This window comes from Giraffa tippelskirchi, chromosome X, assembly GCF_054371585.1.
Source record: "Giraffa tippelskirchi isolate mGirTip1 chromosome X, T2T-mGirTip1v1.2.pri, whole genome shotgun sequence".
Lineage (NCBI taxonomy): Eukaryota > Metazoa > Chordata > Mammalia > Artiodactyla > Giraffidae > Giraffa > Giraffa tippelskirchi.
The window spans coordinates 148,611,770-148,634,905 of NC_137289.1; the positions used below are offsets into that span (position 1 = coordinate 148,611,770).

Sequence of the window (23,136 nt, forward strand, 5' to 3'; positions counted from 1 at the left end):
CGGGTTCAATCCCTGGGTCGGGAAGATCCCCTGGAGAAGGAAATGGGAACCCACTCCAGTATCCTTGCCTGGAGAATCCCATGGACAGAGGAGCCTGGTAGGCTACAGTCCATGGGGTCGCAAAGAGTCAGACACGACTGAGCAACTTCACTCACTCACATATTATAATATAATATAAATTATATTCAATATAAATAAAGTTAATTTTAAGATTAAATTTATTTTTTTAATTAATTTGTGTGATTGCATTGGGTCTTAGCTGCAGCGTGCACACTTCTTTAGCTGTAGCAGTTGGGCTCAGTAGTTGCCGAGTGCAGACTTATTCATGGCATGTGAGATCTTACTTCCCCAACCAGAGATTGAGTCCACGTACCCTGCATCTTCATTGTTTTTTTTTTTTTAAATTTATTGATTTTTGATTGGATGATAACTGCTTTACAATACTGTGTTGGTTTCTGTCGTAGGTCAGCATGAATCGGCCATACGTAGACATATGTCTCATCTCTCTTGAGCCTCCTCGCCACCTCCCACCCCAACCCACCTTTCTAGGTTGTCACAGAGCACCGGATTTGACCTCCCTGAGTCATACAGCAAATTCCCACTGCCTATAAGGAGATCCAGCCAGTCCATCCTAAAGGAGATCAGTCCTGAGTGTTCATTGGAAGGACTGATGCTGAAGCTGAAACTCCAATACTTTGGCCACCTGATGCAAAGAACTGACTCATTGGAAAAGACCCTGATGCTGGGAAAGATTGAGGGCAGGAGAAGGGGACGACAGAGGATGAGATGGCTGGATGGCATCACTGACTCGATAGACATGAGTTTGGGTAAACTCTGGGAGTTGGTGATGGACAGGGAGGCCTGGTGTGCTGCAGACCATGAGGTTGCAAAGACTTGGACACGACTGAGTGGCTGAACTGACCTGAACTGACCTGAACTGCTGCATTTCACAATCGGTAGTGTATATGTTTCCAGCTACTCTGTCAACTTGAATTACCCTTCCCTTCCCCTCCTGTGTCCACTCTCTATGTCTGCATCTCTATTGCTGCCCTGCAAATAGGTTCATCAGTACCATCTTTCTGGACTCCATACATATGCGTTAATAGATGATGGCTTTTCTCTTTCTGACTTACATGGCAGGTGGATTCATAACCACTGGACCACCAGGGACATCCCTGCAACCATGTACACCTATGGCTGATTCATGTCAGTGGATGGCAAAAACCACTACAATATTGTAAAATAATTAGCCTCCAATTAAAATAAATAAATTAATTTTAAAAATTGTGGTTAGGGCTTCCCAGTTGGCCCCAGTGGTAAAGAATCCACCTGCCAATGCAGGAGGCACAGGTTGGATCGCTGATCCGGGAGGATCCCACGGAAGGGAAGAAGCCCTTCTGTCACAACTGCTGAGCCCCTGTGCCCTGAAACCCACGCTCTACCGCAAGAGAAAACCACCACAGTGAGACGCCCACGTGCCATAGCTACACAAAGCCCCACACAGCCGTGAAGACCCATCACAGCCCCAAATAAAAATAACTTGAAATCATTATTAAAAACCAAACAAAACTGCAGTTTGATCGTGGACTGTAGAGAAACAGGTGTCAGCCTAGTTTGTCCCGACGTTGCAAAGCCCTGAATGACCACACCAGCCCCTGGTTTCAGGAGCTCACTGAGGATTGTAGGGGAGGAATCAACAAGGAGATGAGTCACGCCAGCCCCGTATTGTGAGTTCTGTGGTCACGGCACACAGATGGGCTCAGGCCCTGGGCTAAGTTCTGCTTCTGGACAGAAGTTAAAGGCTTTCTGTGTTCGGTTCTTAAAAAATCTGCTTACAATTCCTGTACTTGGTGGATTCGTGAAGTCGCTCAGTCGTGTCCGACTCTTTGCGACCCCATGGGCTGCAGCCCGCCAGGCTCCTCCGTCCATGGGATTCTCCAGGCAGGAATACTGGAGAGGGTTGCCATTTCTTTCTCCAGGGGATCTTCCCGACCCAGGGATCAAATGCAGGTCTCCCACACTATAGGCAGGCTCTTTACCACCTGAGCCACTTGGTGGATTAAATGCATATAAAAAGCAAGAATCAGGAATAGCAACTCTTGTCTGTTTGCTCAACATGGACTTTTTGTCATCATAGTGAATCTGTAGCAAAAGATCAGATATATATTTTGTTGTTGTTCAGTTGCTTAGTCGTGTTTGACTGGGCGACCCCATGCACTGCAGCACAACTGTCTCCCTGAGTTTCACCATCTCCCGGAGCTTGCTCAAACTCATGTCCATAGAGTTGGTGATGCCATCCTGCCATCTCATCCTCTGTCGTCCCCTTCTCCTCCTGCCCCCAATCCTTCCCAGCATCAGGGTCTTTTCCAATGAGTCAGCTCTTCACATCAGGTGGCCAGAGTATTGGAGTTTCAGCTGCAACATCAGTCCTTCCAATGAACACCCAGGACTGATCTCCTTTAGGATGGACTGGTTGGATCTCCTTGCAGTCCAAGGGACTCTCAAGAGTCTTCTCCAGCACCACAGTTCAAAAGCATCAAACATGGACTTTTTTTGGTCCTCATCATGGTGAATTTGTAGCAAAAGGTCAGAAATATATGTTGTTGTTGTTGGGCAAATGGGGTAGAGACAGACCTTCACCAGGACCACAGCTGTTCTTTCTTTTATGGGGATTACATTGATATTTCCTGCTAGCAGAGGACAGGTTTGTTTGGTCCGGGGGTTGTATTCCATTTTATAATGTCGTTTGTAAATATCTAAATGCCAATACTGGCATCCTGTACCAGTAACCTCTGCCTCCCTCGATGCAGACCGATGATGGGAAAGACACAAGGTCAGTTTCAAGGGCACACAGCTGGCAAAAGAGGTGTCAGCTCTGGCCCTGGGCCTGGCGGGCTTGGCCTTGAAAGTGAGACCAGAGACGGTCTGCGGCCAAAGCTGAAATGGGAAGCCTTGAGCTTCATCCCACCGAGGCCAGTGCTCAGGGAGCCAGCTGAGAAGTCACCTTGGAAGCTGAGCCATGTCTATTTTGGTGCCCATTGAATCGCCCGGCACCTGGCACCCTGCTTGGCGCTCACCAGTTCAGCTGGAGAACAAAGACATGGCCCCACCTCTGTTCATTCCTCACTCCTGCACTGAACGTGTATTGAATGCCTACTCTGTGCCCGAGACTGTGTGCGACCCTGGTGATTGCAGAATGAAAGTGTGCACACACTCCACGTCCTCACGGAGGACCATCTAGGGTGGAGGAGAAACGAGACGCGCAAGAAGCAAATCTAATCACAGTGGTTGTCGAGGAGAGTAAGGGAGACCACTGAAGGCAAATTTGGGGGAGACGGAGTCTGGGGAAGGGAGTGTTTATTTATCAAAAGTTTCCCGCTAAACACATTTCCCTCAGTCGTATCTGACTCTTTGCAACCCCATGGACTGTAGCCCGCCAGGCTCCTCTGTGCGTGGGAGTCTCCAGGCAAGTACACTGGAGCGGGTTGCCATTCCCTTCTCTGGGGGATCTTTCTGACCACGGGCATCGGTCCCATGCCTCCTGCATTGGCAGGCAGATTCTTTACCACTGAGCCGCCAGGCAAGCCCTCCCAGGAGGATACTATGGGGTAAGTTCTGTCTCCAGAAGGGGCTCCTCATGGACAGTATCAGGACGTTCTTTTTAGTATCTGTGTTGAGAGCAATTGTTCCTGCAGGCTACTTCTTCCTTGTGACCTCTGCATACTTGAATCATGTGGACTGATCAGAGTCTCTTTTTCCTGTTGGCTGGTCAAAAGTTGAGACCAGTATTAGTGTTAAGACCTCCGGAGGGTGTAATTTGGTATCAGATTATTGATTCCTCATCCTGTCCTCATTTCCCCTCGTTGTTGTTCAGTGGCTCAGTCGTGTCCGACTGTTGGCGACCCCATGGACTGCAGCACGCCAGGCCTCCCTGTCCATCACCAACTCCCGGAGCTTGCTCAAACTCACGTCCATTAAGTCGGTGATGCCACTGAAACATCTCATCCTCTGTCATCCCCTTGTCTTTCCCAGCATCATGGTCTTTTCCAATGAGTCAGCTCTTCACATCAGGTGGCCAAAGTACTAGAGTTTCAGCTTCAGCATCAGTCCTTCCAATGAATATTCAGGACTGATCTCCTTTAGGATGGACTGGTTGGATCCCCTTGCAGTCCACGGGACTCTCAAGAGTCTTCTCCAGCACCAGAGTTGAAAGGCATCCATTCTTTGGTGCTCAGCCTTCTTTATGATTCATTTCCTCTCATCTCTTCCCATTGGCTTCCAGTGTAGGTCATTTTTCTATCTTTTATGAATAAGTGTATCATTGAAAATCATTCCTACAGTGAAAGCCCAAGGGTTTGACCTACCCCCAGGCCTCTGCTGGTGACCCATCCCCATTGTCTGTGGCTACTGTCCACCGTGTCTGTCCGCATGCTTCAGCCTGGCCCCGACCCCCAATCCCTTCCCTCGCTAATTACGATGGAAACTCTAGGACAGGAAATGCAATTCCAGCTAGACTACTGGTTTGACAGGAGTTTATTTCACGCAGATAAGAGCTCAGCAATCTGAGTACTTTCTCTGCGCGCCGCTCTCCACTCTGAAGTGTTTTATTGTGTGACCTTGTGGAAGCCAGTGCAGAAATCTCAGCTGGGGAAAGTGTTTCTTGATTTAATATCGTTTTAAATGGTTTTTAGAGCACCCACTTGCGTAGTCCACAAATCAGCAGCCCGTCCCTCAGACACACTCTTGTTCTAAAAAATCTGGTAACAAATGATGAATTTCAGGCCACCTGGCCACCTATCTGATGAGAATGTGGTCCTGGAAAAGGATTTCTCTCTAATTCCTACCGAGTCATCTTCTCTTCGCCCTTGAGTTCTATCACTTTGTCACTCTCTGGCTAATTTTATCTCACATTTTCTCCCCCAGTTCGAGGCCTTAATGTATTCTGGGGTCCTTTTCATGGCCAGAGTAGTATTGGAGGGTCCTGGGAAGTGATTTGCATTGGTTTGAAGACAGAGGGCGTGAGAAGGCCCTCTGCTTTTGAGCAGGCTACGTGTTTTGCGGTTTGAGAGGTGGTTGGGCCACCTCCGAGCATCTCCGAGTCCCTCGGGTGGGCTGGGAAGGACCTCCGTGCCCAGCCGCCCCGCGCCAGCCCGGCGTTCCCAGGGTAGGCGGCGCAGAGCTCTGTGTCCTGGCTGGGCCATTTCTTCCCAGTCATCTGTCCGGTGTGCAGACGCTGTGTGCTTTCTTTCAGGTGTCAGTGTGGATCAAAGCCACCCCGGGGACATTTGCATGAGAATCTGTGGAATGATTCATTAGCAATGGTCATTAGCGATTTTCCTTTTAGGGCTTTGAAACGTCTTCCATTGATAAACTAATGCTGTGAAGCCTTGACTCCTTTTCACATGGTTTTCACCCAGTCCTCCCTCTGGGATTACAAATTGCTTCCCCCACCCACCCGCCTGTCTGTACCTCTTCTTGGACTTGGCCCTGTGGTTAAAAGATCACACTCCTGTAGGTACCAGTCACCATCATCAGACTGTGTCTGATAGGAGGATGTCTTCCATCCACTCTTGTTGGCTGTCTCTCTTTTTTTTTTTTTCTGTAACTGTGCAGTTGCCTTCCGTGGTGGCTCAGATGGTAAAGAATCTGCCCGCAATGCCGGAGACCGCAGTTTGATCCCTGGGTCAGGGAGAGCCCCTGGAGAAGGGAACAGCCGCCCACTCTAGTATTCTTGCCTGGAGAATCCCGAGGACAGATGAGCCTGGCAGGCTACAGTCTAGAGGGTCTCAAAGAGTCAGACAAGACTGAGCGACTCACACACACACACACACACACACACACACACACACACACAGTTGTCCTATTTACCCCACCTTCTGGTTGCATCTCTGTTCTGACAGTGTGGTTCTGTCTTTACAAGTAGAACGTGATCTGACACCCTCTGATTCTCAAGTGTCTCTTCCTGATTGTTCAGGAGACCTTGAGGGTGTTTTTATAAAGGGCGCATCACATGGACAGGGCCGAAACAGACAGAGGGAACCGTGCCACACCCAGGACAGACCCTGGAGACCTCCGTCCTCTGGAAGACATAGTTGCATGTCTCCGCACAGGAATGCTGGCAGAACCCCCAGGCAGCTGGTGTGGGCGGCAGATCAAACTTGATCCCGACTGACCCTTTGCCAGAAATAAAGCCTTTCTCCATCATGTGACGGAGCTTCTGTGTGCAACAGAAGCCATCGGGCAGTTTCTTACTGTTCACTCGCCCAGTCGTGTACAACTCTCTGTGACCCCGTGGACTGCAGCACGCCAGACCTCCCTGTCCATCACCAACTCCCGGAGTTTACTCAAACTCATGTCCATTGAGTCGGTGATGCCATCCAACCATCTCATCCTCAGTCGTCCCCTTCTCCTCCTGCCCCCAATCTTTCCCAGCATCAGGGTCTTTTCCAATGAGTCAGCTCTTCACATGAGGTGGCCAAAGTATTGGAGTTTCAGCTTGAACATCAGTCCTTCCAATGAATACTCAGGACTGATCTCCTTTAGGATGGACTGGTTGGATCTCCTTCTATAGTTAAGAAAAATAAACGAAAATTTGTTAGTTTTGTAAATTTTGTTTGTGGACTTCTTCCAGGGCTTTGAGAGGGCTTGTGGTGGGTGAGGAGCCCTGAGCTTTGAACTTCAGGCACACCCTGGGGAGTTTGCTTACGCGCCTGGAGAAGGACGGCTGTCCTCAGAAGGTGTACCTCAGAAATGGCTGGTTCTCGCGGGAGCCCCACTTTGCACTGGGGAAAGCTAAGATGCGCCACCGACTCAATGGACACGGGTTGGAGCAAGCTCTGGGAGCTGGTGATGGACGGGGAGGCCTGGCGTGCTGCGGTCCGTGGGGTCGCAGAGAGTCAGACACGACTGAGCGACTCAACAGCAATCTGACCATTCCTGTGTGTGACGAATTTTACATTGTGGGACTTTGGTCCTGCGCTGGTCCAGGGCGCCAGAATGTGACGGCTGCCTTCACTCATGGGATACCTGCTGCTTATGCAGAGTGCATCTGGGGATGAAGAGAAGTCTTCTCTTTGTGAGCACAAGAGAAGAGGCTGGTGGGGCATGGCAGAAGGTCAAGTGAAGAAGGAGACAGGCATGGGCTCAGGTAGATGCTGTGCCTGGTGGCTGAGTAAGCACCAGGGTGCCCGATGAGCATTTGGAGGCGGGGCAGGGGGTACTGGCAGGCAGGTTAGGAGACCAGTCGTCCAGTCCTGTATTTATCATGAGACCATCTCGTGTCCTGAGACCACGTGTCGCCTTGAGTTCCTCACACGTTGTCAGCTCCCCGGGCCGTCATGTCCCCAGCAGGAAAGTGGGGCCCCGAAGACTCTTTTGCATCGTTCCCATGACTTGAGAACTCTTCCTCTTTATTTTCTCCATCTCACGTGTGGTTCCCATGACCCCAGCCATGGCTGATCCCATCAGACGTGTTGGGATCGTTGGACTCTGCGCTTTAAGTGTCTTGGAGTTAAGGATGAGCCCCTTTGTTAATTCATCAGGGTGCTTGAGTAATTTAGGTGTCCTTTCTGAGAGAGACGTGTGCTGGGGCAGTACTACATTTTTTTCTAGTGGATTTTCATGTCTTTAAACCTTTCTCTGTTGGAACACTTTTAAGGAAATATCTGGTGATAACAGAGGGTCTGGAGGAGAGGGGGGCCACCGAGGATGAGATGGCTCGATGGCATCACCGACTCGATGGACATGAGTCTGAGCAAAGTCCAGGAGCTGGTGATGGACAGGGAGGCCTGGCGTGCTGCAGTCCATGAGGTCGCAGAGAGTCAGACGCGACTGAGCGACTGAACAGAACTCAACTGGTAAAAAAGGAGATGCTGACTTCAGACATGGCCACTCCTAGCTTGGTTCTTTATACTGAAGGAAGATGTTCAGTCATCGGTTCAGTCTGTACTTATTAAACATGTAGAGGGCACCTGGTCCTGTACCACACCCTTTAAAAAACCATACCCCCGTAGGTCTCTAAGCATGTGTTAAAACAGGCTATCATGTTTTAAAAATGTGATTAAAAAGTCAATGATGTTTTGTTAAAACTGGCTGTTCAGTAACATAATCTGGAAACGAAGTTAAAAAGTAAATTAATAAGGAAGTGAGCATGTATGTTAAAACTGGCTGTTGAGTAACTGGTCCTTTTCGAGACTCCTAAGAGTACTTCCCTGGTGGGTCAGATGGTAAAACAGTCGGCCTGCAATGCGGGAAACCTGGGTTTCGATCCCTGGGTCGGGAAGATCCCCTGGAGAAGGAAATGGCAACCCACTCAGGGATTCTTGCCTGGAAAATCCCATGGACAGAGGAGCCTGGCAGTCGACAGTCCATGGGGTCGTGACTGAGCGACCTCGCTACTAAGAGTTCGTTCGATGATCTGGAGGAGTGGAATGGGGGTGGTGGGAGGGGACCCTAGACAGAGGGGGTATATGTGTACATATAGCTGGTTCATTTTGTCATACAGCAGAAACTAACACAATATTGTAAAGCCATTATACTCCAGTGAAAAGTAATTAATAAACATCAGATTGTTAATAAAAGTAGAGTAACAAGTTTCTGTGGTTCTTTGATTTTGTGAAGTGACAATATATTCCGACCCCCTGGACTGTAGCCCGCCAGGCTCCTCTGTCCGTGGGACCAGGCGAGAATACTGGAGTGGGTCACCATGCCCTCCTCCAGGGGATCTTCCCAACCCAGGCATCAAATCTGGGTCTCCTGCATTGCAGGCAGACTCTTTACTGTCTGAGCCACCAAGGAAGCACAAAGAATATAAAGTTAGTATATATTTAAGAAGTTTTATTCTTCAACTTGCCTTAGGTATAGCAAAATGATAAAAAAAAAAAAAAACAAATTTCTCACTTTAGAAGTATTTTGCTTATTTTTAGTTTGAACATTTGTTGAATACTTTCTTTTAGCATTTACTTGACCTAATTAAATTTGTTTCCTTTGTAACAGAATCCTCTTTATATAATTATCTTAATATATTGTATTTTTCCACTTTCAAAGAAACATTTAAACTATTTCCCACTCTGAAGGTTGACCCAAGAAACATTATTTTAATCAGCTCATCTAACAGTTTATGACTTCATTACAACTGAATGAACTTCACTGGGTTTCCGATGCTTAGTACTATAGAAATGGAAAGTTTTGATGGTATTTGTTGCCCTCAATTAGACGGCTGAGCGGAAGGGAACACAGTGCCCAGATGAGATGCAATCAAAATGTGTGCGTTTAAAGCACTCCTTTGCCTCATCTGAGCGTAATGAGGGCATCTCAGTAATGTAACGATTCACTTTTCCCCATGTCCTTCATATTCCTGGAGTTCCTAGGTCTTTTCTCAACAATGTGGAACATAGTAACTCTGCTTGCTTACTGCTTACAGCTAAGAGGGAATGCATTCATTCAATTCAAGACTAATAGAAGTGACCTCTTTACATGAAAGTTTCAAAAGTGCCCCAGAAACATTAATTGAGGCAAGCTTGATTTGTGGCTGTTCAGTCGATTGGTGTCCGACTCTTTGCCACCCCGTGGACTGCAGCACACCAGGCTTCCCTGTCCATCACCAACTCCTGGAGCTTGCTCAAACTCATGTCCATTGAGTCAGTGATGCCATCCAACCATCTCATCCTCTGTCATCCCCTTCTCCTCTGCCTCTGTCTTCCCCAGCATCAGGGTGTTTTCCAATGAGTTGGCTGTTGGCATCAAGGGGCCACAGTACTGGAGCTTTTGCTTCAGCCTCAGTCCTTCCAATGAATATTCAGGGTTGATTTCCTTTAGGATGGACTGGTTGGATCTCCTTGCTGCCCAAGGGACTCTCAGGAGTCTTCCCCAACTCTCCAAGAACAGAGTTCCCTCTTCGTACGAGAGACTGTGCCACATGGGGGTCAAGCCCTAAATCTTGGTTTCTTCCAAATGCCACATGGCATGTTCCCCTAAAATTGTATTTTAAAGACTTTCCCCTTCATGCAGAGCAGGGGGAGAGGTAGGTAGCCTTTACCAATAACTGCAGTCTAGAAAAGGTATAGAGCTTTTGTTACAGCCAAGTAAAGGTGGAAGATGGGTGTGATGTTTTACATTAATATTCATCCTGAGAAGGACAGTGTCCTGTCCATGTGGTCATTCTTAAAGCGCCTCAGTATTCTGGCACCAGTTGCCAAAATCATTAGGCCCACAGAATTCAAACTTCACCTGCCCAAAGATCCTTTCCTTGAGGGTCCTGCGTTTATTACCCTAATTCTTGAACTCAGTGGCTCGTCCTTTGCCTTGAAAGGTAGAGTCTGTGCTAGACATATTCCATTGTATTGCTCACCTTCCCCAGGTAAAGATTCCCATAAGGCTGAACGCCTAGGTCCAGCTAAGGATTTTCTTGCCTCTTCTGAAAAAGTGAGTTAGGAGGGGTTTTTAAAATATGTATTGCTTTGTTTTTGGGTGTGGAGGGTGTTCGATGCCGTGTGTAGGCTTTTCTAGTTACAGTGAATGGGAGCTTCTGTCTAGTTGCGCTGTGTGGGCTGTAGTTTCTCTTGTTTGTGAGCACGGGCCTCCGTAGTTGCGGCTCCCAGGCTCGAGACCACAGTCTCAGTCATTGTGGCCCATGGGCTCAGTTACCCCTCAGCATGTAGGATCTTCCTGGACCAGGGATCAAACCCAGGTCCTCTGCATGGGCAGACAGATTCTTAACCACTGAACCGCCAGGGGAGCCCTCTTTACGGGGAGTTCTAAAACAGTCTGCAGAAGCAGAGACAGTCCATGTGTGTGTATATAATCACCTCCCTGCCCCCAAATTGTTTTGTAGAAGACGCAAACACCTATGGAACTGTATCAGGTAGACTCAACTTTCAGGCAATGTTTGAGCTCATGTTTTTTCACCGAGGAGAGAAAGAGAAGATGAATTTCGAAATAAATGAAAAATAAAACAGAAGAGGGTAAGGATAACACATTTGGAGGTGAGTGGAGAAGTGTAATAACAGGAACCACAGTAGAAGCACGGAGTGCGATCGTCTTAGGTGTTTCATGCATTAGGTCAGTATGGTTGTCAGTTGAAAATTAAGCTCCCTGGAAAGTCCAGGTGTCTTGAATGTAGAATCTGAGGGTCTACCCAAGTCTTCCTTCAGGGAAACTAGCAGTTGGAAATCTCAGTCAGCTCATGCTTTGCCAACCTCTGCAGAAGGCCCTTTGGGTCACCCTTCTGGGTCCAGCGAGTGTGGACATTTCTCCTGGACATTTGACCTCCCTCCATCAATGGGAGGAGAAGGCAATGGCAACCCACTCCAGTACTCTTGCCTGGAAAATCCCATGGACAGAGGAGCCTGGTGGGCTACAGTCTATGGGGTCGTGAAGAGTCGAACAGGACTGGGCGACTTCACTTTTACTTTTCACTCTCATGCGCTGGAGAAGGAAATGGCAACCCACTCCAGTGTTCTTGCCTGGAGAAGCCCAGGGATGGGGGAGCCTGGCAGGCTGCCGTCTATGGGGTTGCAGAGTCGGACACGACTGAAGCGACTTAGCAGCAGCAGCAGCATCAATGGGAGGTTGCATGTGGCGTGTAGTTACTCCTCTGCTTCATTGTATTTCTTCTCCAAGGAGCCTTGAACTCCATGTCAAGGAACATGCATTCAAAAGTGGGTCCGTTTATAGTAAAAGCTTCTCACTTCAAAACTGTACATGGAAAGCCCAGTATTGAGGAGGCAAGCTATGTCACGTGCATCAGTTCCTTCAGCCTGTATCTTCAGCAGAAGCAGAACAGGACAGTAACGTGACTTAGAATGAGAGAGCCTGATTCATTAGTGCAGTGGGGGATCCGAGCTCCAAATGGTAATCACCAGCATCTCAGGATGGTACATCACTCTGCTACACTGATGAGAAAAGAGTCCAAGGATTGCAAGTTGCAAACGCACCTTCTATTTTGTTTCATTGCAACGATCTTTTCCGGGTACCATATTGCAATGTCAGGAATCCATGAATGAGTGCTGAGTCTTGGCATTGGTATGTCTAGAATTTTATTTTTCAACAGGCCGTTTCGTTTTCAAGAGGTCATTTTTTTCTAGGTGACAAACAAATAGAAAAAATGTTTCGACTGCCCTGTAAAACTTAAGATAATGCTGTTATTTTCTAGCATTTTCTAGATTTATTGCTTGAGGGTGGTTAAATATGTTGCATGGGGAAAAAAAAATTATCCCAAAAATATAATTGTGAAAGTGGAAACATTTAAAGTTCTTTAGAAAGAATCCTGCTTAAAATTTTTATTTATTTATTTATTTTAGGCGGCACTGGGTCTCCTTTGCTGTCTGGGCTTTCTCTAGTTGTGACGAGCTACCTTCTAGTTTTGGTGCATGAGCTTCTCAATTCAGTGGCTTCTCTTGTTTCAGAGCACAGGCTCCAGAGGGGTTCTGGTACACAAGCTAAGTTGCTCTGCAACATGTGACCTCTTCCCAGACCAGGGATTGAACCTTCCCCTGCATTGGTAGGCAGATTCTTTACCACGAGACCACCAGAGAAGTCCCAAAAGACCCCCAGTTTTGTGTGGCCGGGGTTCTTCTTCTGGACTGGGTGTGACTTGAAGTCACGGTTATCGTTTGAGCCGTGGTCCTCGTAAGCATCATCCCGGAGTCCCTGTTGACACCTCTTCCTGGGTGCTCCTTCAGACTGAACCCCAGTCTTGGTGAGGTGTGGGGATGGGAGGACCATACCCACCCACTGAGAAAGACTGATGTACGTGCTCAGTCCACTGAAGGGGATGGAGGTGGCTGACAATGTGAATCTGTTCGAAATGGGACAAACAGCACTATAATTTTTTTTTTTAATTTGTTTTTTTAATTGAAGGATAATTGCTTTACAGAATCTTGTTGTTTTCTGGCAAACCTCAACCTACATGACTTCCATTTGCAATTATTATTCAATAAAACTTATATATTGATGAATTTCTGAGCGCAATTTTTAAGAAATAGTAGCATGATTGAGATATAATTCACATGCCATGCAGTTTACCTATTTACATAATTCATTGGTTTTTCGTGTACTCATAGACTTGTGCAACCAATTGCACGATAACAGGATATTTTCAACACCACCCCCAGAAAAGTGCTATAGATGTTAGCAGTCACTGCCTTTTTCCCTCTCTCTCACGTCCCTGGTCCTAGAGAACCTCTCATCTAATTTCTGTTCCTGTGTAGACTGGCTCCTCTTGGACTTTTCATAAAGATGGCATCACAGAGTCTGTCGTGTTCTGTGCATGGCTTCTCTCACCGAGTATAATGTTGTTAAGGTTCATCTTTGCTGTCTCATGTATCACATCAGTGGTTCGCTCCTTTTCATTGCCAAGTAATATTCCACTGTACATTTTCATTGCATTTATTCCTTCATCAGTTAATACACGTTAGGATTGTATCCACTTTTTTTGACGATTAACGGGTAGTGCTCTCATGAACATTTGTGTACAAATTTTGGGTGGTATGGACGGAATTACAAACCTATTAGACATATTTTATCCTGAAATTTTTGCGTTGAATGTATTCTTTGAGTTGTCTGTTATAATGTTAAGATGACCTTTTTCATCCTTTACCCCCATTGTAAATTCCTGACATAATAAAACTCATGCCCAATCTCAAAATAATAATAACAAGGTTTAGGAGGGAGGGGGACATATGTCTACCATGGCTGGTTCATGTTGATGTATGGCAGAAGCCATCACAGTATGGTAGAGTAATTATTCTCCAATTAAAAATAAAATAAAATTTTAAGTGGTGGGATGGGGAGGGAGATGGGAGGGAGTTTCAAAAGGGAGGGGACATATGTATACTTATGGCTGATTCATGTTGAGGTTTGACAGAAAACAGCAAAATTCTATAAAGCAATTATCCTTCAATGAAAAATAGGTTAATTAAAATAAAATTTGAAAAAAATGCTAAAAAAAGAAAACAAACCTAGAGTGGATGTCTTTCTGGAGCCCTAAGCACTAACCTTAAATCAGCTTTCGAGGAAATTCACTTGATTCTTTTGAGAAAAGATGAATAGGCTTCCTGCACACACCCATGTTCCTTCAGAGTGACATTCCCTTGCACACACGGGTGTAACTGGGGTCTGCATTTAGTGTGTGAGCTGATATCTCATGGGCTTTAATATGTCTACAATGATTTCCTATAAACTAGTGTGTGCATTTCTGTGTGTTTTATTTGCTTTTCAGTCTTTGAATTTTCGGGTCTCATACTTCATAGTATTCTAATGAATCAAGGTAGGAGCACAGCTGTAAATGAGATGGTTTGGGTCATATTCCGTGATTTAATTTTTTAGGGGGCCATCTCTACCCATTAGTTTCTTTCTGCGGTAAAAATTGTAGCTACAACTTACACGTGCATGCCTGCTCAGTCATTTCAGTTGTGTCTGATTCTTTCTGACCCCATGGACTGTAGACCTCCAAGCTCCTCTGTCCGTGGGATTCTCCAGTCAAGAATACTGGAGTGGGTTGCCATGCCCTCCTCCAGGGCATCTTCCCGACCCTGTGATTGAATCCACGTCTCTTATGTCTCCTTCACTGGCAGGCAGGTTCTTTACTGCTGAGCCATTGGGGGAAGCCCCAGCTATAACTTACAGAAATAATTCAATATTAACCTCGTCCTGTAAAGCTCTTCTCATAGAGACTGTCTTTAGATAGAATGGCCTCTTTGTTAGCCTTGCATAGCAAATATCTCTTCCTCGGCCAACAGGGTTCCTGAATTGAGAAGAATTCCTTTCCAAGTTCTATGTACGATTTTATTGCAAATGATGCAAAAAAAAAAAAAAACAAAAAAACAACGAACCAAGAAACGCATCTTCACTATTTCCAGTACTATTTTCTGCAGTTCTCCTTGCTGATTAAGAAGTCCGAGCAAAGGTTCTGCTTCGCTTATCACTTTCAAGTGAAAAGAGAGGGGCTGAGAGTGCAGTCTGGAGAAGGCTGGCATCTCACATCTAATGGAGCTGATTTGTGGGGGGCTCTCCTTGTGGCGGGCAGCCCTTTTACATGTGCCCGATTCATGCTGAGTGGCAGGAGGGAATTTGCACACCCCCCGACCCCGAAGATGGCTTTCAGAGAGGACTTCCCTTCCTCTCCCCTACCCACCTCCCTTCTGTCCCTCCCCTTAGGAGACCTTGCTGAAGACAAACAGATGCCTGCTGCCAAAACGCAGGACTTAACCTGACCCTCCAGCAGCTCACAAAGGAGGGCTTTCAGGACCCCGGGGCGGGGCGGGAAACAGCCCCCAGCATCTTATCAGGCCGTGAAATTCGGGGAGAAAAGCCCTTTGCCTCTGGCTGCCTAACCATGCAGGGCGGTGATGAGGATGATGCTGCCCCCGGAGGGAGGAAGGGAGGATGGCCACACAGAAGACCGGCCAGCGCACAAAGGCGGCCGGGCCCCCCACCCCGGTTCCTGGATTGTTAGGTGGTCTGCAGAGCTCCTGAGGACCCATCACGGGGGCACAAGAGCATTCTGTTGTCCCTGGGTCGCTCTGGGCGAGGGTGGGCTGCAGCAGAAATCTGATTCTCTGCTCCGGAGGGGCCTTGGCTTCATCTCATTAACAAACAGCAGCGGCAGCTCCATTTTGCAAAAATAATAATAATAAAAATCACAGAAGGGAGAGGGGCTCATCCCTTCGTGGAAAAGACAGGCCTCGAGTCTAAAAGTACTTAGCACGCTGTGCTTCCTGCGGGTGCTGGAGTGCTGCTTGCAGCCAAGTGCATGTTTGAGTCGCTTACGTTTCCCGTGCAGAGTTAATGACTCGGGTGCAAGGTGCTAATGTTTCGTATCAACACGTGGAGACGTTGAGAGCATATGAAAAGACAAGAAGAAAAGCATTCCTCAGGGTCTGGAAGTGCCTTCGTTCGGTGCCCTCAGGAATAAAGCAGTGGCTGCCCATCCGTGACGTGCTTCCACCGACCATCAGTCAGCAGGGTCCTGGCTGAGGTCGTTGCAACGTTGCTGTGCAGGTACAGTGTTCTAGGTCACTCTCAGGAAATAACAGGTGGACAATAAACTGAGGAATTGCATGGAAGATAATAGAACATGTGGAAGAAGTACCCTTTACTTTCCCTTTTGTGTGTCTGCAACCACTTATCCTGACAAATTGAGGGGTCTCAGTTATACTGAGCTGCCAGCTCAGGTTTGTGGGGTTTGTACACCTTATCTGTATGGTCAGAGGTATGGTTTTTCTGGTAGTCACGTACGCATGTGAGAGTTGGACCACAAAGAAGGCTGAGCACCAAAGAATTGATGCTTTGGAACTGTGGTGTTGGAGAAGACTCTTGAGACTCCCTTGGACTGCAATGAGATCCAACCAGTCCATCCTAAAGGAAATCAGTCCTGAATATTCATTGGAAGGACTGATGTTGAAGCTGAAACTCCAATCCTTTGGCCACCTGATGTGAAGAACTGACTCATTTGAAAAGACCCTGATGCTGGGAAGATTGAAGGCAGGAAGAGAAGGGGACGACAGAGGATGAGATGGTTGGATGGCATCGCCGACTCGATGGACGAGTTAGAGCAAATTCTGGGGGATAGTGAAGGACAGGGAAGCCTGGCGTGCTGCAGGACATAGGATCTCAAAGAGTCAGACATGACTTACTGAGCAACAACACCTTATCTAAAATTTGGAAATAATCTCATGTGTGAATGAGACCATTTTTAAGCTCCCCTAAAATGGAAGAAGCAGTCTTAATATACCAGCTATGTCATAAACACCACACATGTCTCTTATAATATAGGAGTCTCCTAACACACGTTATTTTCAAGCGTGCGGACTCTTTCTTAATAGCGATCCTGTTTCATAGAGCAGCAATCTCCATGCTGTATTTATTAGATGATTAAACAGTTGGTTCTATAAATGGCACTGTGTGTTTGGAGAAACGGAACCTAGATCATTTGTCTCTGATAAAGGGACCATAAATTCCTTTAATAGCAGAGTTGTTTTCTTGCCTCCGTTTTACACTTTGACATCATGTCTGCTGTGCTTCTGGAAACACATTCAGCAATTACTCCAAGGACAGCTAAGATCCCAGCTCTCACTTCCCAACAGCTAAAGTTTACTCTGAGAGGCCTGTGTGTTGTAAATCATCCATGTCTCTCCTCTCGCAAACCAGCAGAAACTGTTGGGGGTGGATCCATACTGCTGAAATTTACAGCCTTATTTTCATGCTTCTGAAGGTCGGATCTGACAAGAACATTCCACTTGCTTCTGCTACTCATTTTTCTCCTACTCGGCATTCTGTTTGCTCCCTGAATATCCGTTCATCCAGAGAGCTCTGTCCAGCTTTATGCTGGGGTTACATAGTCTCTGTCTGTACAAGAACTTCCGTCGTATTGATCCCAAGTGTTGCACTTGATTAACTTTTCCTCCATCGCACTCACCATCGAAGCAGGCTGTCTGTCTCGTGTGTCTCGTAACTCCTCTTGTCTCTGGGTGTTGGACACACAGATGTGGCCCAACAAATGGTATGCAGGGGAGGTAGGGAGGTACCAGAGTGGTTATCCACTTACGGGTATGACCTATAAAGCCGTGGCTCTGTCCTTTGCGTTGTTGATGGCGTCGAGGTTAGATGTGAACGCGCATCTATCATCTTGGTGGCTTGGGTCAGCCAGTGACAGTCAAGAGAAGAAACCATGCCAGGTACACACTGGAAGGAATTTAATCCAGGGAATCAAGAGCTTCTACAGTGAAAGTGCTGAAGGAATTGGGCTCTCCGTTAAGCCTCCAGAGGTGAGTCGAGAGCAGTGCAGAGCTGACCCTCTTGCTCGCTCTAGAGAGCTGTCTGGAACAACTATCTCGGGTCTAGGGGGTCTTCGCCTGCAGAGACCCTCTGGATACCCAGAAGCTGAGCAGTGAAGACTTGAGGGTGACAGCAGAAAACCTGGACAGGTCCACACCTTCTGCACAGCAGAAACGGTGACGGGGGCGGGGAGCGGGCAGGCAAGGACACAGCGTCTTCCTCCTTCAGAGGTCGCCTCGGTGGGGTCACTAGCACGGCCAAGTGGCTTTCTGAGTCTTTGTGATGAGGTCATCTGGGGAATGTAGTTTTCATTTCCTTTCCTGCCGGGAGAAGTGTGTAATGGGTGTTGAATGTGCACTGCTGTACTTGTAACACTCTCCAAGGTTTTTTAAAGGTGGGGCAACAGTTAAAAGGTGGGGAAAAGGTGGAAACAGTGACAGATTTCACTTTCTTGGGCTCTGAAATCACTGAGGATGGTGACTCCATCCATGAAGTTAAAAGACGCTTGCTCCTTGGAAGAAAAGCTATGACCAACCTAGACAGCATATTAAAAAGCAGGGACATCCCTTTGCCGACAAAGATGTGCATAGTCAAAGCCATGGTTTTTCCAGTCGTCATGGATGGATGGAAGTTGCTTTCATTGTTATTTGATCAGAGTGGAATTCCACTGGACATAAGAACCTCAGTATCACTCTTTTCCGGGGTAAAAGGACAACGAAATGAAACACCCAAGTGAAACTTGGTGTGTTGTGAGTTTGGGTTAAAGGCGGAATGGGTCCTATAGAAATAGGGTCTCCCACACATCACTAAAGTATATTCCCCTCTCCAGGGCTTTCAGCTTCTGGAAAGTTACAGAGATTACGACTCAGTCGTTGAGTTGGAGCAGACTTACCGCATCAGGCCCCCATGAGTGGGTTTGCCCAGGGACGCTGTAATGTGCTCAAGGCCCATCTCGGTCCACAAAGCCAGGCTGACCTGACCTGCAGCGGGAGACAGGAAACACGGAAGTCCTCACGAGCCTTGCTTGCCTCCCCGGTCCTTTCAGGAGCATCAGGAGCCATGCCTTCCTGGAGCTGGACGTGGTCAGACAGCCCGACCACAAAGATACAGATTAAGCCGTCAGTGGTACCAGGCTGCTTCTCTCTGCACAGAATTAACGCCGACACTCCCGATGATTTGTGCAACTGGAAGGACTCACTCTGCTCCTGCGTCCTTGCTGGAGACCTGCTACAACAGTCACTCACCTCCCAGATAGATCCAGCTGCTTGGAATTAAGCAGCCGCAGTGTCCATCCACCTAGGCGTTGCTGATATAAATAATCTTCTTAACTCAGACCACATATTATATATATGTATAAGTTCCAAAGTTGCTCTGTGAGATGGAACACGGTGCCCCATGGCAGAGTCCCGCACTGCTGTTGACTTAGGCACAATTTTGTAAGAGCAGACGGACAGCAGGCCACCCAATGAGGGAATAGCATTGACAGGGTTCTCCAGCACCACCGATGACATGATTCCCTAGGAACTGTGCATTGTTAAGAAACTGTGCAAGGGAAAATATATATATATATATATGTTCGGGGGTAAGGATCAGCGCTGGACCAGCTTCAGCGTCTCAGCATCGCACGAAGGCGGGAGGCCCCTAATCTCCACTCGGCGTGTGGCGTGTCAGGAGGGTTTTCAGACCTGGCCCCCGAGCTGTCAGGAGCATGCTGGGCAGATTACACACTCTGGCTTTCCACCACGGAGCGGGGGGGCCGGCTGGTTAAGCTCTCGGGATGCTGTGACGGGGCATCCCCGTCGAGTTGTGCAGAGAGTCTGACCGAATGAAAGCACAGGATGGTTCTCAGCCTGGGAAATCGTGACGGATGGCGGTGACGGGTTTTCCCGAGTTAGTTTGATTACCTGGGGGGTCCTTTGTGCAGAATGAGGACTGGTTGATTTGGTAGCCTGCAAAAGCAGAGACGCCTATAACCAAACTATTAAAAAATATGTTTTGCACATGAGAGTGTGTGTGTGCCTTTCTGGCTCTGAAATGACGTAGAGGTCATATTTCCTAGCCGTTGTTGGTTTTCTGCCCATGCCGATGAAATATACATGTTTTCTTTTCCGGAGGAAAGGCTGTCGTCTCACACACATCATTTGCTGGGGCCGCCCGAGTCTGCAGTCCATTGCCCTCAGGGAACTGATGACGTCAGGATGAGGGATGGGGCAGATTAAAAAATCAATGAAATCACCCTTCTCTTACGCCCCTGTCTTGGCCAAACAGCAGTATCAGTTTTTCCTCGCTGGACTTGTAATAGGGAAGGGCTGATTTCAGCTGCTTTTAGAATTTAGGTATGAATTTAAGGCATTACTGAAAACTGATAATTTCACGGGATGTATCATCGTAGAGTGGTTTGCAACAGTGAAACAAGTGGCTTATACTTCTTTCCTGTTTTCACTGTGAGACACATTTTGCTTTGATGTTGTTAGAGGCAAACTGGACCATGGGGCTGAGTGAACTTGCTTCCTGTGTTTATAATTAGAAACCAAGACAAGGGAAGGGGTGATTGAGGTCATCACACAGCCACCGTGGAATTATCCCGGGACTCCAGGTTGACAGGGCTACTCTGGCACCATCGGGGTTCCTGAGACGGTTGTGAAAACACCTGTTTGTCTGACAGGTAAGGATGGGGAAGAGAGACAGTGAGTTTAGGATGGACCTGGACACACTGCTGTATTTAACATGGAGAACCAGCAAGGACCTGCTGGACAGCACAGGGAACTCTGCTCAATACTCTGTAATAACCTTATGGTTCCCAGGGGGAAGGATGGGGGAAGGGATAGTCAGGGAGTCTGGGATGGACATGGACACACTGCTGTGTTTAACATGGAGAACCAGCAAGGACCTGCTGGACAGCACAGGGAACTCTGCTCAATACTCTGTAATAACCTTATGGTTCCCAGGGGGAAGGATGGGGGAAGAGATAGTCAGGGAGTTTGGGATGGACATGGACACACTGCTGTGTTTAACATGGAGAACCAGCAAGGACCTGCTGGACAGCACAGGGAACTCTGCTCAATACGCTGTAATAACCTTATGGTTCCCAGGGGGAAGGATGGGGGAAGAGATAGTCAGGGAGTTTGGGATGGACATGGACACACTGCTGTATTTAACATGGAGAACCAACAAGGACCTGCTGGACAGCACAGGGAACTCTGCTCAATGTCATGTGGCAGCCTGGATGGGAGGGGAGTTTGGGGGAGAATGGATACATGTATATGTATGGCTGAGTCCCTTTGCTGTCCCCCTGAAACCATGACAACATTGTTAATTGACTATCAGTTCAGTTCATTTCAGTCACACAGTCGTGTCTGACTCTTTGCGACCCCATGGACTGCAGCATGCCTGGCCTCCCTGTCCATCACCAGCTCCCAGAGTTTACTCAAACTCATGTCCCTTGAGTCAGTGAGGCCATCCAACCATCTCATCATCTGTCATCCCCTTCTCCTCCTGCCTTCAATCTTTCCCAGCATCAGGGTCTTTTCAAATGAGTCAGCTCTTTGCATCAGGTGGCCAAAGTATTGGAGTTTCAGCTTCAGCATCAGTTCTTCCAATGAATATTCAGGACTGATTTCCTCTAGGATGGACTGGTTGGATCCCCTTGCAGTCCAAGGGACTCTCAAGAGTCTTCTCCAACACCACAGTTCAAAAGCATCAATTCTTCAGTGCTCAGCTTTCTTTCTAGTCCAACTCTCACATCCATATATGACTACTGGAAAAACCATAGCTTTGACTAGACAGACCTTTGTTGGCAAAGTAATGTCTCTGCTTTTCAATATGCTATCTAGGTTGGTCATATATTTTCTTCCAAGGAGCAAGTATCTTTTAATTTCATGGCTGCAGTCACCATCTGCAGTGATTTTGGAGCCCCCCAAAATAAAGTCAGCCACTGTTTCCCCATCTATCTGCCATGAAGTGATGGGACCGGATGCCATGATCTTAGTTTTCTGAATGTTGAGTTTTAAGCCAACTTTTTCACTCTCCTCTTTTACTTTCATCAAGAGGCTCTTTAGTTCTTCACTTTTTGCCTTAAGTGTGGTGTCATCTGCATATCTGAACTTACTGATCTTTCTCCCAGCAATCTTGATTCCAGCTTGTGCTTCATCTAGTCCAGCGTTTCTCATGATGTACTCTACATATAAGTTAAATAAACAGGGTGACAATATACAGTCTTGACAAACTCTTTTCCCTATTTGGAACCAGTCTGTTGTTCCATGTCCAATTCTAACTGTTGCTTCTTGACCTGCATACAGATTTCTCAAGAGGCTGGTCTCAGCTGGTCTGGTATTCCCATCTCTTTCAGAATTTTCCACAGTTTATTGTGATCCACACAGTCAAAGGCTTTGGCATAGTCAATAAAGCAGAAGTAGATGTTTTTCTGGAACTTGCTTGCTTTTTCGATGATCCATCGGATGTTGGCAATTTGATCTCTGGTTTCTCTGCCTTTTCTAAAACCCTCTTGAACATCTGGAAGTTCATGGATCACGTACTGTTGAAGCCTGGCTTGGAGAATTTTGAGCATTACTTTGCTAGCGTGTGAGATGAGTGCAATTGTGTGGTAGTTTGAGCATTCTTTGGCATTGCTATAATTGGCTGTATAATTGGCTACACCCCAATACAAATAGAAAGATTAGAAAAGCAGCTGTTTGCAGAACCTTTATATCTACCTTTGCAGAGCCTGGAAGGTTCTTGTGAACCATTGTGTGGGAAGACATGGCCTCCAGTCAGCATGAAGTTTCAGGTCCCAAGCCTCCATCTTTGACTCTCCATGTCTCCCCACAACTTGTTCATAGCCACTTTGCTCTCTTGATTTTTTAAATTAAATTTATTTGTTTATAATTGCTTTACAGCGTTGTGTTTTTGGTTTCTGCCAAACATCAGTAGGAATCAGCCATACTTATACCTCTGTCCCCTTCCTTTTGATCCTCTCTCCCACCTCCCTCCCCACCCCACCCCTCTGGGTTGTTACAGAGCCCCAGTTTGAGTTTCCTGAGTCATACAGCAAATTCCCATCACCACTTTACTATTTTTCAATCACCTTTTGCCAACAGATCTATGTCCATACTAGATTTCAGTGATGCCTGCTAATGAAAATTGGTTATTGGTAAGTCGCTCAGTCTTGTCCACTCACTTTTTGTGAGTCCATGGAGTGTAGCACACCAGGCAAAGTTTGTGACTCTGAGTAGTTTTAAGAATACTTGATGTATTCATTTTTTAAGAAAAATTAGAGTACAGTTAGTTTACAATGTTGCCTTAATTTCTACTTGACAGAAAAATGACTCAGTTATCCACATATATACGTTTTTTTATATTCTT

At 47.0% G+C, this 23,136-nt stretch overlaps 1 protein-coding gene and 1 long non-coding RNA gene across 2 annotated transcripts in view; both read left to right on the forward strand.

The window, feature by feature from the left end:
- LOC145536926 (anosmin-1-like) overlaps positions 1–23,136 on the forward strand; it is a 196,064-nt gene that overhangs the window by 80,960 nt on the left and 91,968 nt on the right. The window lies entirely within an intron of this gene.
- On the forward strand, positions 753–8,890 carry LOC145535516 (uncharacterized). Its single transcript, XR_014075447.1, has 3 exons — positions 753–1,140; positions 3,554–5,637; positions 8,719–8,890. It is a non-coding gene; the product is annotated as an uncharacterized LOC145535516 (long non-coding RNA).